The sequence below is a fragment of the Trachypithecus francoisi genome, unplaced genomic scaffold (genome assembly GCF_009764315.1).
Source record: "Trachypithecus francoisi isolate TF-2019V2 unplaced genomic scaffold, Tfra_2.0 Lachesis_group6, whole genome shotgun sequence".
Lineage (NCBI taxonomy): Eukaryota > Metazoa > Chordata > Mammalia > Primates > Cercopithecidae > Trachypithecus > Trachypithecus francoisi.
The window spans coordinates 122581083-122600031 of record NW_022681471.1 but is presented as its reverse complement, the minus strand read 5'-3'; the positions used below and the strand labels follow the sequence as shown (position 1 = coordinate 122600031).

General features: G+C 41.7%; 1 pseudogene; it reads right to left on the bottom strand.

The window, feature by feature from the left end:
- Positions 1 to 14838: 14838 nt before the first annotated feature.
- Positions 14839 to 15345, bottom strand: LOC117078276 (annotated as a pseudogene).
- Between the last annotated feature and the right edge of the window lie 3604 nt (positions 15346 to 18949).

Genomic DNA, 18949 nt, shown 5'->3' with positions numbered 1-18949 from the left:
CACGAGCATGGCTTTGATCTTGTGCTGGTTGCAAAAACAAAAAAGCAGGCTATGTGATGAGCCCAACAATGTACAGGGGACCTGGGGCATCACAGGTCTTTTAAAATCTGTTCAGTTACTATAGAAGCTCAAGAGCTGTAGTCACAAAATCAGAGAGAAAAAGCAGGGGCACCTTTAGAAAATACCTTCAAGCCTGGCTTGATCACCAGTCCTTTGGCACAGCTACCTTTAACACCATAAGTGGTCTTCAGAGACCCCACAGAACAGTCCAGACAGAAGGCAGAGTGCTCTGAAGGGTACCTGATGTACGTTGTCCTTCCACACATTAAGAGATTCTTAACATTTGTGAGGGCATGGCCATCTGTGTCTGAGGACGTATGATTCTCTGATTTTCCCTACACAAGGAGTGCTAAATCTAGTATTTTCTTGCATGGAAACTAAGACTGACCATGAATTACGGACACATTTTAAGAACTAAAACTGAACATGTTACTCTTTAAAGTCATCCTAATGATTATTTCTGGGCATATTTTAATGTACATTTACCATAGGATGAGCTCAGTATGTGCCATTGACGTTTACTCACCAAAGGAACCAAGGAGCGACCCTAAATTTCTTTTCTTTTTCTTCCTTTCTTCCCTTCTTCCTTCCTTCCTTCCTTCCTTCCTTCCTTCCTTCCTTCCTTCCTTCCTTCTTTCCTTCCTTCCTTCCTTCCTTCCTCTCTCTCTCTCTCTTCTCTCTCTTTCCTTTTTTTTTTGAGACAGAGGGTCTCACTATATTGCTCAGGCTGGTCTTGAACTCATAGCATCAAGCAATCCTCCTGCCTCAGCCTCCAAATAGCTGGAACTACAGGTGTGCACCACCATGTCCGGTGCAACCCTAAATTCCTTTAAGCCTCAGAAAACTCTGTATTTAGGACCAAGGCTATGGAACAGTCTTCTCAAGATTTAAAAGAAAGATAGGCAGAGATCCCTCTCCACAGCAATGGTGGTCTGACCTTGCATTATTTCTGCACCTGAATGCATTCATAGCATTCAAAGGGCAATTCTTTCTTGAACACTGACCAAGGCTCATTCCTTGTCCTACAATTGTCAGGTTCCTCTGAATCCTCTCCTTGACCAGGCCTATCTTGGGCTTCCCTCTCTGTCATTGTGGAATTTAGTTTGAGCAAGAATCCTGTGAAGTCAGTTTATCGAACAAACTCCTGCCCTTTGTATCTGACCACCCTCGATATCTTATCACCCAGTCTTGCCTTTAGCAAGAATTCTGTTTGAGTTGATCTAACAAGAATCCCTCCTACCCCTGACGTTTCCTTAGTGGTTTTCCATCCACTGCCCCCAACCCTGTTTGTTGCTTACAAATCCCCACTTGTCCTTGTAGGAGTCAGAGCTGAGATTAATCTCTCTCCCCCACTGTAAGACCCCATTGCAGTCCGTGGTCCCTAAACCTATCACAAAGACCCCCTTGAATGAAGTCTTCCTTAGTGTCTTCAATGAATGTGATGAATAACTTTCTTTTTTAACAATACAAAATTCATAGAAAAAGTCCTTGAATTAAAAAGCACTCTGGGGAAAACCAGTTGGCACAAGAGTGATTTGGGAACAGTCAATAATCCTCCACTGATGTGCATTGGTGCAGCCATAAACACACTTTCAACCCTTGCATTTTGGAGAAGTTTCATTACATGTACATAAATTAGGAACTTTAATACATCGGAAAAATACCACTTGCTTCTCTGTATTTTGACTCATGTGAACATCCTGGCTTAGACATATGTCAAACAGAAAATTCATATTTTTAGTCCTTCCACAAACAAAATGAAGGAGTTGATCTTGTTTCTTTCATTCATTCATTCATTCACTCAACAGTTCCTCATGAAGCCTCTATTAGTATACCATAGTGTTCGGATGTGGCTGTCATATAAGTACAAGATAAATAAAAGACATGAATAAGGCTTATGTGAATCTAGCCTTCAGAGTTGACACAGGTCTTTTTTTTTTTTTTTTTTGAGACGGAGTTTCGCTCTTGTTGCCCAGGCTGGAGTGCAATGGCACAATCTTGGCTCACGGCAACCTCTGCTTCCCAGGTTCAAGCAAGTCTCCTGCCTCAGCCTCCTGAGTAGCTGGGATTACAGGCATGTGCCACCACGCCAGGCTAATTTTGTATTTTTAGTAGAAATGGGGTTTCTCCATGTTGGTCAGGCTGGTCTGGAACTCCCAGCCTCAGGTGATCCACATGCCTCAGCCTCCCAAAGTGCTGGGGTTACAGGCATGAGCCACCACGCCAGGTGACACAGGTAGTTTTATGCACAATCATTTGATGTCAGCAACACAGAAGTATGATGGCACCATGCTGTAGGCAGGATAATTTATTTGGAGTGTGTGAAACAGTGGGGTGACCAGGAAAAGGCTAGGAATGTGGCCTGCTGGGTTCAGTTCTCAGCAGTGATTCCAACACTTTTTCCCCCTCCCCAGATTTTCTGGTATATCAGGCTTTGTTCTTTTAGTATTTGTGTTGGTGTGTTCCTACTCTTTTGGTATTTAAAAAAATTGGAAATCGGAATCATTTATATTTTGAGCCTACAAAGACAGCTATATTCAGCACTGAAATGCAAAAAGAACAAAGGTGCACTTGTTTAAAAAGTATGTGACCCCATCTCTTCCAGATTAAAAACTTCCTGCAAGATACTCCATTGTCTGCAAAGCCAATTCTGGTATACTTCTACTGTTGAGGATTTTTTCCTACATTTATTAGTTTCTCATGTTTCTCTTGTATTTTCCTGAGGGCCAATTTTATCCACAATAAACTTCCCAAAGTCCTTGATGGAGGCATTTCAGAATGGGGACAGGGGAGGGGGAAGGTGAGACAGATGTGAAGAACTGGAGGAGGGTGTTGGGGGTGGAGAGATGGGAGGGAGGTTGGACAAACTAGCCCAAGCACCAGCCTTTCCCAGGGGCCAGACACTCCCCAGGGACAGATTCCCTGCTTTCATCTCCCAGCATGTTTCAAGGTTGTTCAGCCTCAGCCCTCTTGCCATTTGGGGCTGGCTCATTCTGTCCTGGGGAAGCTGTCCTGTACATCGTAGGATGCTGAGCAGCATCTCTGACCTCCACCCACTAAATGCCAATAGCAGCCCCCATCCCACATTTGTGACAACCAAAAGATGTGTCCAGACCTTGCCAATGTTCCTTGGGGGCAGAGTCACCCCTGCTTGACAACCTGATTTATTTTAACCAAGACTTTCTTCCTCCATCTTCTTTCCTGAAGACTCAGGTCAGAGTTACAGAGGAGATTTATCCTGGCCCCTGGCCCAATCACAACTAAAAAAGCATTTTAGCACAAAGTGGATAAGACAACAGCAATCATACCTCACTTTAAAAAATTCAATGCTAGCATGTTGGTACAAAATGAGGTTTACACAAAATAATCCCATTATCTTGCTTTTTGTTTTTTGGTTTTTTGTTGTTGTTGTTGTTTGTTTTGTTTCATTTCTTTCTTTTTTTTTTTTTTTTCAGAGGCAAGGTCTCGCTCTGTTGCCCAGGCTTGAGTGCAGCGGTGTGTGCAGCACCATGCTTCGCTAATTTTTAAATATTTTTGTAGAGACAGAGTCTCACTATGTTGACTAGGTTGGTCTTGAACTCCTGGCCTCAAGTGATCCTCCTGCCTTAGTCTCCCAAAGCACTTGGGATTACAGGTGTGAGGCATGGCACCCAGCCACATTATCCTTTTGATGCAGGGCTACAAGCACTGATTCCTACATCTGCCATGACCTGGGCACAAGATTTGAATCCTTCACTAAATTATTCCCTCAATTCCTCTAAGAACCATTCAGCCTTAGAATAAGTCACAAGGATTTTAGTTTTTTAAATCAAGAAATTAATATACTAGGCCTGGTATGATGGCTCATACCTGTAATCCCAGCACTTTGGGAGGCTGAGACAGGAGGATTGCTTGATCTCAGAAGTTTGAGACCAGCCTGACTAACATGGTGAAACCCTGTCTCTACAAAAAATACAAAATTAGCCAGCATGGTGGCGCAGGCCTCTGGTCCCAGCTACTTGGGGGTTTTGGGGGTAGCATCGCTTGAGCCCAGGAGGTGGATGTTGCAGTGAGCCAGGATCGTGCCACTGCGCTCCAGCCTGGATGACAGAGTGAGACCCTGTCTCCAATTAAAAAAAAAAAAAAAAGGAAGAAATTAATATACTAACAGTAACCTTGAAGGAGATGATTGAAGTGTAGCCTAATTTTAACAGCGACCTCAAGAGAGCACTTTTTTTTTTTTTTTGAGATGCAGTCTCGCTTTGTCACCCAGGCTGGAGTGCAGTAGCACAATCTGGCTCACTGCAACCTCTGTTTCCCAGGTTCAAGTGATTCTCCTGTCTCAGCCTCCAGAGTAGCTGGGATTACAGGTGCCCACCACCATGCCCAGCTAATTTTTTTTTTGTACTTTTGTAGAGATGGGGTTTCACCATATTGTCCAGGTTGGTGTCGAACTCCTGACCACAGATAATCTGCTGTCTTGGCCTCCCAAAGTGCTGGGATTACGGATGTGAGCCACCTTGCCCAGTCAAGAGAGCAGATCTTTTGATGAGCCATGCAGGTTTTTGGGTTACCTGGCCCTTCGGTTATTTTTCATCCTGCTGTGAGAAGCCAGAATGAAGAAGAATCAATATATCCAAGGTAATTTAACATTTAACTCATATATATATATATATATATATATATATACTTTAAGTTCTGGGACACATGTGCAGAACGTGCGAGTTTGTTACATAGGTATACACCTGCCATGGTGGTTTGGTTTGCTGCACCTATCACCCTGTCACCTACATTAGGTATTTCTCCTAATGCTATCCCTCCCCTAGCCCCTCACACCCCAACAGGCCCCAATGCGTGATGTTCCTCTCCCTGTGTCCATGTGTTCTCATTGTTCAGCTCCCACTTATGAGTGAGAACATGCGGTGTTCGGCTTTCTGTTCCTGTGTTAGTTTGCTGAGAATGATGGTTTTCAGCTTCATCCATGTCCCTGCAAAGGACATGAACTCATCCTTTTTTATGGCTGCATAGTATTCTATGGTATATATATGCCACATTTTCTTTATCCAGTCTATCATTGATGGTCATTTGGGTTGGTTCCAAGTCTTTGCTATTGTGAATAGTGCTGCAATAAACATATGTGTGCATGTGTCTTTATAGTAGACTGATTTATAATCCTTTGGGTATATACCCAGTAATGGGATTGCTGGGTCAAATGGTATTTCTGGTTCTAGATCCTCGAGGAATCGCCACGCTGTCTTCCTCAATGGTTGAACTAATTTACACTCCCACCAACAGTGTAAAAGCATTCCTATTTCTCTGCATCCTCTCCAGCATCGGTTGTTTCCTGATTTTTTAATGATTGCCATTCTAACTGGTGTGAAATGGTATCTCATTGCGGTTTAATTTGCATTTCTCTAATGACCAGTGATGATGAGCTTTTTTTCATATGTTTGTTGGCCGCATAAATGTCTTCTTTTGAGAAGTCTCTGTTCATATTCTTTGCCCACTTTTTGATGGGTTTTTTTTTTCTTGTAAATTTGTTTAAGTTTGTTGTAGATTCTGGATAATAGCCCTTTGTCAGATGGATAGATTGCAAAAATTTTCTCCCGTTCTGTAGGTTGCCTGTTCACTCTGATGATAGTTTCTTTTGTTGTGCAGAAGCTCTTTAGTTTAATTAGATCATGTGTCAATTTTGGCTTTTGTTGCCATTGCTTTTGGTGTTTTAGTCATGAAGTCTTTGCCCAAGCCTATGTCCCGAATGGTATTTGTCAGTTTTGGCTTTTGTTGCCATTGCTTTTGGTGCTGTAGTCATGAAGTCTTTGCCCATGCCTGTGTCCTGAATTGTTGGGAGCAAGCCCCCCAAAATCTGGCCATATACTGGCCCCAAAACTTGCCATAAATAAAATCTCTGCAGCACTGTAACATGTCCATAATGGCCCTAATGCCCAAGCTGCAAGGTTGTGGGTTTATGGGAATGAGGGCAAGGAACATCTGGCCTGCTCAGGGCGGAAAACCACTTAAAGGCATTCTTAAGCCACAAACAAAAGCATGAGCGATCTGTGTCTTAAGGGTATGTCCTTGCTGCAATTAATTTGGCCCATCTCTTCGTTTCCCATAAGGGATACTTTTAGTTAATTTAATATCTATAGAAACAATGTTAATGACTGGTTTGCTGTTAGTAAATATGTGGGTAAATCTCTGTTTAGGGCTCTAAGCTCTGAAGGCTGTGAGACCCCTGATTCCCCACTTCACACCTCTGTATTTCTGTGTGTGTGTCTTTAATTCCTCTAGCGCCGCTGGGTTAGGGTCTCCCCGACCAAGCTGGTCTTGGCACTGAATGGTATTGCCTAGGTTTTCTTCTAGGATTTTTGTGGTTTTAGGTCTTACAGTTAAGTCTTTCATCCATCTCGAGTTCATTTTTGTATAAGTTGTAAGGAAGGGTTACAGTTTCAGTTTTCTGCATGCAGCTAGCCAGTGTTCCCAACACCATTTATTACATAGAGAATCCTTTCCGCATTGCTTGTTTTTGTCAGGTTCGTCAAAGATCAGATGGTTGTAGATGTGTGGCATTATTTCTGAGACCTCTGTTCTGTTCCATTGGTCTGTATATCTGTTTTGGTACCAGTACCATGCTGTTTTGGTTACTATAGCCTTGTAATATAGTTTGAAGTCAGGTAGCGTGATGCCTCCAGCTTTGTTCTTTTTGCTTAGGATTTACTTGGCTATATGGTGTATTTTTTGGTTCCATATGAAATTTGAAGTAGTTTTTTTTCTAATTCTGAGAAGAAAGTAAATGGTAGCTTGATGGGGATGTATTGAATCTATAAATTACTTTGGGAAATATGACCATTTTCAGGATATTATTTTTTCCCATCCATGAGCATGGAATCTTTTTCCATTTGTTTGTGTCCTATTTCCTTAAGCAGTGGTTCGTAGTTCTCCCTGAAAAGGTCCTTCACATCCCTTTAAGTTGGATTCCTAGGTATTTTATTCTCTTTGTAGCAATTGTGAATGGGAGTTCACTCATGATTTGGCTCTCTGTTTGTCTATTATTGGTGTATAAGAATGCTTGTGATTTTTGCACATTGATTTTGCATCCTGAGATTTTGCTGAAGTTGCTTATCAGCTTAAGGAGATTGTGGGCTGAGACAATGGGGTTTTCTAAAAATACAATCACGTCGTCTGCAAACAGACAATTTGACTTCCTCTCTTCCTATTTGAATACCCTCTATTTCTTTCTCTTACCTGATTGCCCTGGCCAGAACTTCCAATACTATGTTGAACAGGAGTGGTGAGAGAGGGCATCCTTGTCTTATGCTGGTTTTCAAAGGGAGTGCTTCCAGCTTTTGCCCATTCAGTATGATATTGGCTATGGGTTTGTCATAAATAGCTCTTATTATTTTGAGATAGGTTCCATCAGTACCTAGTTTATTGAGAGTTTTTAGTATGAGGGGTGTTGAATTTTACTGAAGGCCTTTTCTGCATGTATTGAGATAATCATGTGGTTTTTGTCATTGATTCTGTTTATGTGATAGATTACGTTTATTGATTTGCATTTGTTGAACCAGCCTTGCAGCCCAGAGATGAAGCTGACTTGATTGTGGTGGATAAGCTTTTTGATGTGCTGCTGGATTTGGTTTGCCAATATTTTATTAAGGATTTTCTCATTGATGTTCATCAGGGATATTGGCCCGAAATTTTCTTTCTTTGTTGGGTTTCTGCCAGGTTTTTGTATCAGGACGATGCTGGCCTCATAAAATGAGTTAGGAAGAAGTTCCTCTTTTTTTATTGTTTGGAATACTTTCAGAAGGAATGGTACCAGTTCCTCTTTGTACCTCTGGTAGAATTCAGCTGTGAATACGTCTGGTCCTGTGCTTTTTTTGGTTGGTAGGCTATTAATTACTGCCTCAATTTCAGAACTTGTTATTGATCTACTCAAGGATTTGACTTTTTCCTGGTTTAGTCTTGGGAGGGTGAATGTGTCCAGGAATTTATCCATTTCTTGTAGATTTTCTAGTTTATTTTCACAGAGCTGTTTTTAGTATTCTCTGATAGTAGTTTGTATTTCTGTGGGATCAGTGGTAATATCCCCTTTATCATTTTGTATTGTGTCTATTTGATTCTTCTCTCTTTTCTTCTTTGTTAGTCTGGCTAGTGGTCTATCTATTTTGTTAATCTTTTCAAAAAACCACCTCCTGGATTCACCAATGTTTTGAAGGGTTTTTTGTGCCTCTATCTTTTTTAGTTCGGCTCTGTTTTTAGTTATTTCTCGTCTTCTGCTAGCTTTTGAATTTGTTTGCTCTTGCTTCTCTAGTTCTTTTAATTGTGATGTTAGGGTGTCGATTTCAGGTATTTCCCCATTTTCTTTTGAGAACAAAGACGTTTAGTGCTATAACTTTCCCTCTAAACACTACTTTAGCTGTATCCCAGAGATTCTGGTATGCTGTCTTTGTTCTCATTGGTTTCAAATAACTTATTTATTTCTGCCTTAATTTCATTATTTATCCACTAGTCATTCAGGAGCAGGTTGCTGGAGTTTGCTAGAGGTCCACTCTAGACCCTGTTTGCCTGGGTATTACCAGCGAAGGCTGCAGAATAGCAAAGATTACTGTCTTTTCCTTCCTCTGGAAGCTTCATCCCAGAGGGGCACCCACTAGATGCCAGTTGGAGCTCTCCTATATGAGGTGTCTGTTGACCCCTGCTGGGAGGTGTCTCCTAGTCAGGAGGCACGAGGGTCAGGGACCAGTTGAGTTGGCAGTCTGTCCCTTAGCAAAGCTCAAGCACTGTGCTGGGAGATACACCACTCTCTTCAGAGTTGGCAGGCAGGAACATTAAAGTCCGCTGAAGCTGTGCCCACAGCCACCGCTTCCCCCAGGTGCTATATCCCAGGGAGATGGGAGTTTGATCTATAAGCCCCTGACTGGGGCTGCTGCTTTTCTTTTAGATGTGCCCTTCCTCCTCCAGAGAGGAGGAATCTGGAGAGGCATTCTGGCTACAGTGGCTTTGCCAAGCTGCAGTGGGCTCTGCCCAGTTCAAACCTCCTGGCAGCTTTGTTTACACTGTGAGGGGAAAACCACCTACTCGAGCCTCAGTAATGACAGACACCTCTCCCCCTACCAAGCCCGAGCATCCCAGGTTGACTTCAGACTGCTATGCTGGCAGCAAGAATTTCAAGCCAGTGGATCTTAGCTTGCTGGGCTCTGTGGGGTTGGCATCTACTGATCTAGACCACTGGACTCCCTGGCTTCAGCCCCCTTTCCAGAGGAGTGAATGGTTCCATCTCGCTGGTGTTCCAGGTGCCACTGGGGTATGAAAAAAAAAAAAAAAAACTGCAGTTAGTTCAGTGTTTGCCCAAATGGCCGACCAGTTTTGTGCTTGAAACCCAGGGCCCTGGTCATGTAGTCACCCAAGGGAATCTCCTGGTCTGTGGGTTGCAAAGACTGTGGGAAAAGCATAGTATCTGGGCTGGAATGCACCATTCCTCACAGCACAGTCCCTCAAGGCCTCCCTTGGCTAGGGGAGGGGGTTCTCCGACCCCTTGCACTTCCCAGGTGAGATGACACCCCACCCTGCTTCTGCTCACCCTACGTGGGCTGCACCTACTATCTAACCAGTCCCAGTGAGATGAGACGGGTACCTCAGTTGGAAATGCAGAAATCCCCCGCCTTCTGTGTTGATCTTTCTGGGAGCTGCAGACCAGAGCTGTTCCTATTTGGCCATCTTCCCAGCCACCTGGTAATTTAACTCTTATGGGCCAAAACGGCAAAAGTCATCTGTGGTCAAATCACAGAGCCCATTACATCTGTCAAAGGTCATGGAATTGATAAGATTTTGGAGTTAGATAGAACATTCATGACTGAATGATTCCCATCTTATTTTACAGATGAGGAAACTAAGGCTCAAAGAGACTAAGTAACTGGCTTAGTAAGGTTACACAGTTCCCTAGAGGAAAAGCTGGGGTTAGAAAATGGGGCTTTTCAGCCAGGCGTGGTGGCTCCTGACTGTAATCCCAGCACTTTGGGAAGTTGAGGTGGGTAGATCACTTGAGGTCAGGAGTTCGAGACCAGCCTGGTCAACATGGTAAAACCCTGTCTCTACTAAAAATACAAAAATTAGCTGGGCACAGTGGCAAACACCTGTAATTCCAGCTACTCAGGAGGCTGAGGCAGGAGAATCACTTGAACCGGAGAGGTAGAGATTGCAGTGTGCTGAGATAGAGCCACTGCACTCTAGCCTGGGTGAGAGAGAGAGAGAGAGAGAGACCCTGTCTCAAAACAAACAAACAAATCAACAACAACAACAACAAAAAGAAAATGGAGCTTTTCTGTTCTTTAAGCAGAGATGTTTGCATTAACCCAGGCAACTTCAATGATTCTAACCACTAGTGCATAACAGTGAAGGAGCTTATCATTAAACCTCAGGGTAGTGTGGAAAAGCCAAAAATACGGTATGGTAACTTCTATCAGAACCTGAATACTTGCTTCTACTGATTTGGTTGTCCTTTGCCTTTTCCAAAAACAAGGTCTTCATTCACTCACTGTATTTGCCTAGTCCTTTTCAGTCGTTACGCTAACATGAGAACCAAAATAACAACACTGTATACTGGAGATTTTTTAAATAATGGTGATCTGTAAGGCAGTGGTTCTCAAAGTGAGGCCCTGGACTAGCAGCATCTGCATCACCAAAAACCTTAGGAGAAAGTTGAAAACCACCCTAATAGGTAAGTCCACGCTAGGTGCTAATGTAATGGTCCCTGTCTGTTGCGTAAGGAAAGATCACTTTCTTCTCTGATAAAAATGGCTCTGGTTCTGGTAAGTTATATTCGAATTTAATTACATTTTATGGCAAATCTTGTAAATCAGCTGAAAAGTTATGCCAACTTGGTGGACATTGGCAGAGAATACAAGCTTCTGACTTACCTCAAGGTTTGAATGTACCTAGAACAAAAGTTTCTGATATTTGTACTCACTTAACCAGCAACTATAATTGCCGGGCACTGTTGTGGTTGCTTGGGATATTTCAGTTGTTACTAACGCTTTGGTTTTATGGAAAGACAAAGACAATGCTGGTCTTCTAGCAGCACAAAGCATAAGGTAATGTTCCTATATTATTCATATTCCATTGGCAAAATGCAGTCATTATCAAAAAACATTGAAATTGAAAGTACTTAAGTCATTTGTAATAAGGGATTCAACAAACACCCAATATCTAAACAATTTCCAATGATTTCAGTAATATGAGAATTGCCTTTAAAAAGTAATGTTTTAGGGCCAAGTGCAGTGACTCACGCCTGTAATTCCAGCACTTTGGGAGTCAGAGGCAGGAGGATCGCTTGAGTCTAAGAGTTCAAGACCTGCCTAGGCAACGTGGCAAGACCCTGTCTCTACAAAAAATCTAAAAATTAGCTGGGCATGGTGGTGCGTGCCTGTGGTCCCAGCTCCTCGGGAGGCTGAGATTGGAGGATTGCTTGAGCCTGGAAGATCAAGGCTGCAGTGAGCTATGATCACACCACTGCACTTCAGCCTGGGTGACAGAGTGAGACCTTGTCTCAAACAAACAAACAAAACAAATAGAGAATAAAAAGTTTAGAAACAGACCCAACCGGCTCTAGGAAAACAACTCACTGTTGAGAGCAATAAGACATATGTATGATAGCCTATCAACTTGACACATTAATAAGAAATCGACCAACTTTTTTTTTCAACAGAAGGTAAGGAGAATGCAGGTTAACCAGTCAAAATTTCAGGTCAGTTCAGTCAAGAGAGTTTGGACTATGCCTGCTGGTCTCAAAGTTGGTTATCAATTGGAATCACATGGGCATCCTTGAAAATTCCAAATACTCAGGCAACACCCAAGAGTAGTTAAATCAGAACCTTTGGTGTCAATACAGTAGTCAGGAACTTTGTAGTGATTCCATTCCAATGTGCAGCCGAGATTGAGAGGCTCCAGTGTAAGGTCATGGACCATGAAGCTTTCAAGTTCTGCCGCCTGCTCTCAACATTTATGTGTATCAGCTTTGGGAAACTATGTGTAGATGGTATGAAGAATGGCGGGAAGTATATAAAGGAACAAAGCACCACCATTAATTCCACAAATCAGTACAAGTCAGTAGCTACAGTTTGGAGAATTTAAAACATTTTCCTCTTTAAAGAATTCCTACAAAGTAATGCCCATTTAAAATCCTGATCTATTTCAATTGCTTGCTAGAAAGGTTGTATCCATTTACACTCTCACCCAAAGTCCCTAAATCCTGGCAAACACTGTGAATTGATCATCTTTTTCCTTTTTTCCAATCTGATAATTTAACAGTACTGGGGTATTGTTTTTTTGCATTTCTGTAAGAACTTTATTTTATTGACTACAAATATTTTACTTTCCAGGATCTATAAAGCAATATAGCAATATAAATAATATTGTATAAACATACTCAAACTTCATTAACCTATCACCTATTATTGTAATACTATTTTTAGATTTTTTCTTCAATTGCAAAAATACTTTATTATTGATTAAAATAGTATATATGCACTGACAAAATTTTGATAAATGCAAAGACAAGTAATGAAAATAATCAGCAATACAATGGCTAAAAGTGGAGTATGCATACAAACAATACTTGTTTTAAAACATTTTTTGGTTTACTCATAGCATAGTACCTTTTTCCATGCCATGTAATATTCTAATATGTGACTTTTGGAGGCTGCATAGTATTCTAAAGTAATATATTTTAAATCCAATATTCTTCAAAAAAATCTGAAACAACAGATCTTGGCTTAAATATGAAATTTTTAACATTTCTGTTGTATATACTACAAGTGGTGGATTGTTACTTTGGTGGTTCCCGATGAACCATAACTCCTGGTATTCACACTCCTGTGGAGTATCCTTCCATATGAAGTTCGGGCTCGGCCAATAAATAGGACATTAGCAAGAATGATGTAAGCAAACACTTGATAAGTGCTGGCACATTGGAGCTTGTCTCTCTTGAAATGCTTACTCTCGGATCAAACCACCATGACAAGAAACCCAAGCTAGCCACATGGGGAAGAAAAGAGGAAAAGATCACGCCCTCTTCAACCTTCCCCACTGGGGAACTAGACATGTGAACAAAGCCATCTGATTGCAACCGCACAGGAGACCCCAACTGAAACTAACCAAAGAACAGCCCAGCAGAGCCCCAGTCAACCACAGAATCATGAACAAATAAAGGTTTGCTGTTTTAAGCAGGTACGTTTTGGGATGGTTTGCTACACAGAAAGAGATAAGCAAAATGTGACAGCATCTAATAGGAATACCTGCTTTAAATATGAAAAAGAAACCCTTAGGATCATAAACTCAAGAAGAATTTTTTGTTTTTATCTAGTCAGATTGCTGAGGTCCTGGCTGTTTAGATGACTTACGGAAAGAACTTGGGCAGTAGAGTCAAGATATGAATAGTAACAGTTTTATTACTAGAGATTTGACTTCGTTGAGCATCAGCTTTCTTGTGGGCAAGTTAGGTTTTAACAATAGCTGCCTTGCAGGTGTTTTATTTTTAAGCATTATGAATGATGGCCCCTCGAGTTCCGTAACAAGATGAAGGCATATGCAGGTGTGAATTAACATTTTCATTGGCTGGCCGTGTACGTTGAATCCCAAACAAGTGAAGGTCTTCACTATACCTCACCACTCACGAATCTACTTATGGGTCTCAGATGGTGAGCTAGATTGTCAGTAACACCCACCTCAGGAAAACTGCTTCTGAGTTTACAAGACAGCAGGCGGAACCGTTCAAAGACCAATGCATGCATAAATAGTCTTTCCTCTTTTTCACCAGGTCAGCTACTCGATTATTTGCATCGGGGGCCTTTTTTCAAGGCTCTGACCTTTTGGACTCATCTGGTGAAATCTAGTATGTGCTTAGGTCCAGCCTTCAACACAAAGGAAGGTTTTTGTTACATTCATTTGCATATCCTGTCAAGGATATCTTCAGAACACTTTCATTTCATAGTAAAATGAAACTTACAGAAGAACTAAGCAGTGAAGTGCTTCATACTTTAGTTTAAAAGGGGAATGAGAAACAAAAGACAAGGTTCATTATGACACCGGTGCTTTACAATGCTCTAAAATATCCTATATACAAAGGGATATGTAGGCTGTGTTCTTTTTCCATGTCATTACAAAGAACAGCTCAAGGTATCTGCAAATTTTTAATAAAATATTATTACTTGAAAAATGTCCATGGTTGTATCTAACTGAAGGGGTTAAAACTTTTAGACTTGTTATACAAATACCACGATATTTGTCATGAAGTCCTCCCTCCTTTGCATCAAGCAGACCCTGACTTACAACATCTCAGAGTGGAAAAAACTAGCATGAACTGTAAGAAATGGGATTCATACCTACCTCTCACTCACACGCTCATCCAAACCAAGCACTTGCATAAGAAACCTGAGACTTTGTACTTCCACATGCTGGCAACACAGCACTAACTGACTCGGGCAACTTGTTTAAGGGGTTTATTTAAGTTCCTATCAGTAAAGAGTGTTTTTTTTCCAGCTTTGGGAGAAGATGTATGATGCCAAGTTTTTTTTTTTTTTTTTTTAAGTTTAAAAACTTTTATAAGTTTAATGTTGGCATTGGATGTTTACATAGTAACTGGTACAGTTTACATAGGTTTTATATTTACCTATATTTGCAAAGATGTCATGTACACAAAGATAAATATTCAATAACTGAGAAGCAAGTGAAACTTCTGATCTATACTTTCAGGTTTGTTTCATAATGATATTTCTGATAAGGATCCTCAGCATTCCAGTTTCACCTCTTCCAGAAGGACGTTGTCATTTTTTCTAAGAGTTTACTCTGGTTTTTTATTGCAGAACACAAATTCCCTCAATCGCTTTTTTCTTGCAGGTGTCTTTTTCCAGAATTTTTTCTTATAACCAGCTTTTCTCCTCACCCAAAGGCCAGAATGAAGTTGAAGAAACCTATAGATGACAGTTTTCACAGTGTTTCTCTTGTCTTTTGGTGTACTGATGTATATTTAAGTTCTGACTGGCAGCTTCAGGACACTTGGAAGCAAGGGGGCCACTCTGTTGGGGATCACTGAAGTATGCCCACATGTCAAGTTTCTGACAGATGTGATAAGCCTGGGAGTGGAGGAAATGAATGGTGTCTGAATATGACTAAAACGTCCAGTAGACAATGCAGAAATGAGAGAGGCATTCCTGGCACAGTTTCAGTGGGCTGGAGATGCAAAAATATTCAGGAGCCATAGATTCCTGAAGCTGCTCTCATCGCACCAGCAAAAGCAGAGGCAGCCATCTTGCCATCCTGCTATGTTGCCAAGTTTCTCTCTTTTTTTTTTTTTTTCTTTGAGATGAAGTCTCGCTCTTGTCCCCAGGCTGGAGTGCAATGGCACAATCTCGGCTCACTGCAACCTCCGCCTCCCGGGTTCAAGCGATTCTCCTGCCTCAGCCTCCGGAGTATCTGTGATTACAGGTGCCCGCCACCATGCCCAGCTAATTTTTGTATTTTTAGTAGAGATGGGGTTTCACCGTGTTAGCCAGGATGGTCTCAAACTCCTGACCTTAGGTGATCCACCTGCCTTGACCTCTCAAAGTGCTGGGATTACAGGCATGAGCCACCACGCCCGGTCAATGCCAAGTTTCTATTGAACCACTTTGATGTCTATGTCTGAGTCAAATGGCAGAGCTGGGACTCAAACCTAGGGCTTCTGTCTATGACCATATCTTTGTTTAATCACCACTCTGGATGCTGATCAAGTCTGATCTTCCTTTTCATTTCAGAGCATTCACCCCAGGAGTCCTTCAATGTTTAAATCTCTAGATTAAAATATGGTACTGCTGGTATGGTGGCTCACGCTTATAATCTAAAAATATTGGGAGGCTGAAGTGGGAGGATTGTTTGAGACCAGGAGATCAAGGCCAACGTGGAAAACATAGTGAGACCCTGTTTCTAAAAATATATAAATAAATAGAATAAAATATGGCACTAAACTAGGTGGCCAGATAAAATACAGAACACCCAATTAATTTGAATTTCAGATAAAAAACAATTTTTTAGTAGAAGCATGTCCCGATTTGCTAAATTTGGCAACCCTACACTAAACCTTACCTACCCACCAAGGGCTATTCCCACTCCTCCTCATTTCCACCTAAAACGAAAGAAGAAATACAACGAGACCTAGAAAACAAAGTATGAGGTGCTCCAGCCAGTGAGAGGCCAATTCTCACAAGATAAAGAGAAGAACTGTATCCTCTCCATCCAGTGATCCCTCTTGAGCTAACTTACAGATGGGGACTAGACCAATAATGTAGGATCTTCTGCGTCATCACTCAGACTGGGGTAGTTCACTGGAGCCACAGCTAACTCTTCAGAAGAAGGTCTTTCGGAGGCCCAAGGGTATTTATTGCACTAGTGCTTGCAGTACCAAAGATCAGAAACAACCCAAATGTCCGTTAGAGAAATGGTTAAGTAAATTGTGAAACATCCAGAAAATGGGATGTTTTCCAGCTATGAGAAAAAAATGCAGCTGCTCCTGAGATAAAGGTACAGAAGAACTGCAAATGAAAAAAAAAAAAAAAAGGAGAGAGGAAGAGAGTATATGCTAACAAAGTATGACAAAGGCAGGGCCAAAGAATATGTTTTTTACTTGCTAGTATGCCTAAAGAAACTCTGGAAAGATAAGCAAGGAACCAATAAGAATGGTTTCTTATGGGGATGAGTGTGGGATTGGGTGGCTGGTCTATAAGAAGAGCAAAAGTTTTACTCTGTATCTGTCTATGTATTTATAGTATGTATGTATATGCATGGATGTATGTATAGACACATTTATCTGTACAGAAAAGAGTTAACATGGTGGCCGGGTGCCATGGCTCATGCCTGTAATCCCAGCACTTTGAGAGGCCGAGGCGGGTGGATCTCCTGGGGTCAGGAGTTCGAGACCAGCCTGGACAACATTGTGAAACCCTGTCTCTACTAAAAATACAAAAAATTAGCCAGGCGTGGTGGTGGACACCTGTAATCCCAGCTACTCGGAGGCTGAGGCAGAGAATCGCTTGAACCCCGGAAGCAGAGGTTACAATGAGCCGAGATCATGCCATTGCACTCCAGCCTGGGCAACAAGAGCAAAACTCGATCTCAAAAACAAAAAAACAACAAACATGGCAGGCCTGAGACTGCTCTCCTTAGAAAGCCCTGCTTGTAAGGTTGGCCCTTGGCTCATGTCTGGGAACTTGGATTTCAAGGTGGTTCCCACCATTCCCAGAACTGAGAAGAGTGGCTCACTGCTCTTACACCATTTGTACAAACAATATGGTTTTTGCTGCACACCTGCTTTCCTATTGGAGGCTGGAATTTTGGTACGTGCTGGGCAGAGTGTGCCTACATGACCAGCCCCCAGTAAACACCCTGGGCACTGAATCTCTAACGAGCCTCCCTAGTTGAGAGCAGTTGGCATGTGTTTTCTCAATTTGTTGCGGAAGGAATCAAGTACATCCGTGTGACTAAAGTGGGAGGGGATGCTTGGAAGGTTGGGCCTGGTTTCTTCTGGGCATCGCCTCATGCACCATTGTCCTTTGCGGCTTTTGGTTTGTGTCTTTTCACTGCAATAAATCATAGCTGTGACCATACTCTATTGAGTCCTGAGATCCTAGTGGATCACCAAGCCCGGGGCGGGAGAGTCTTGGGGACCTCCGACACACTACACAGTCCCTTTCTCTCTCTCTCTCCTCTCTCTCTCTCTCTCCCTCCCTCCCGCACACACTCCATCTCTGTATAAGAATTCTGTACCACACAAATATGTATTAAAATGAAATAAAAATAAAAAGGCCTTTGCCTTATATTTGCCTAACCAAAAGCTCCATTTAATCTACTTTTCTTTCCTTCCTTCTTTTCTTCTTTCTTTTCTCCTGTCCTTCATTCTTTCCTTCCTTCCTTCCTGCCTGCCTGCCTTCTCTCCCTCCCTCCCCCCAACTGTCTTTCTTTCCTTCTCTTTCTTTCCTTCGCGCTCTCCCTTTCTTCCTTGTTTTCTCTGTCTCTATTTTTCCATTTACTGCATAGAAGTTCTTACCATATGACCATGTATTTTCCAGCAAAATTGAAGAAAAAGTTAAAAAAGCTATTGTCTTATATTTGCCAACTAAAAGCCCCATTCGAAATGTCTCGAGGGGAGAGAAAAGAAAAGCAAAAGAAACAAAGAATACAGCAGACGTCACTGCCTCATTCTCTTTTGAGGAGACAGAAAATTCTCATAGCTCTTCAACAACAGTGTCAGGTTTGGTGTGTTTTTCTGTTGTTCAGCTTTAACACAGTAGTGTTTCAAAATCTTAAGGCTTTGTCCTAGAAGAAAATGTTCCTGTTTGAACATATAAAACAATCCAGCATATAACTAGAAATACAGGTCTGCCAATCACGGTAACACTTTTGTGACATAACTTAAAGTTATCTTTGGCGGTGATATACATTTTTAAAAAGTTATTATATATACAAAGATTGTAGAGAAATTACAGTGACACAACCAAACTCACTATGTAAACACTGAGTAGTTCTTGAATCAGAAAGAAAATAAAGCTGTAAAAGATATTTTGGGGACAAATTGAAAAATTGTGAATACTGAACTATATGAGATATTACAAATTATTAGTTTTTTAATTCTACTTTAAGTTCTGGGGTACATGTGCAGAATGTGCAGGTTTGTTACATAGGTATACGTGTGCCATGCTGATTTACTGTACCCGTCAACCCGAAATCTAGATTTTAAGCTCCACATGAATTAGGTATTTGTCCTGATGCTCTCCCTCCCCTTGCCCTCCACCCCCTGATAGGCCCCAGTGTGTGTTTTTCCCCTCCCTGTGTCCATGTGTTCCGATTGTTAACTCCCACTTATGAGTGAGAACATGCAGTG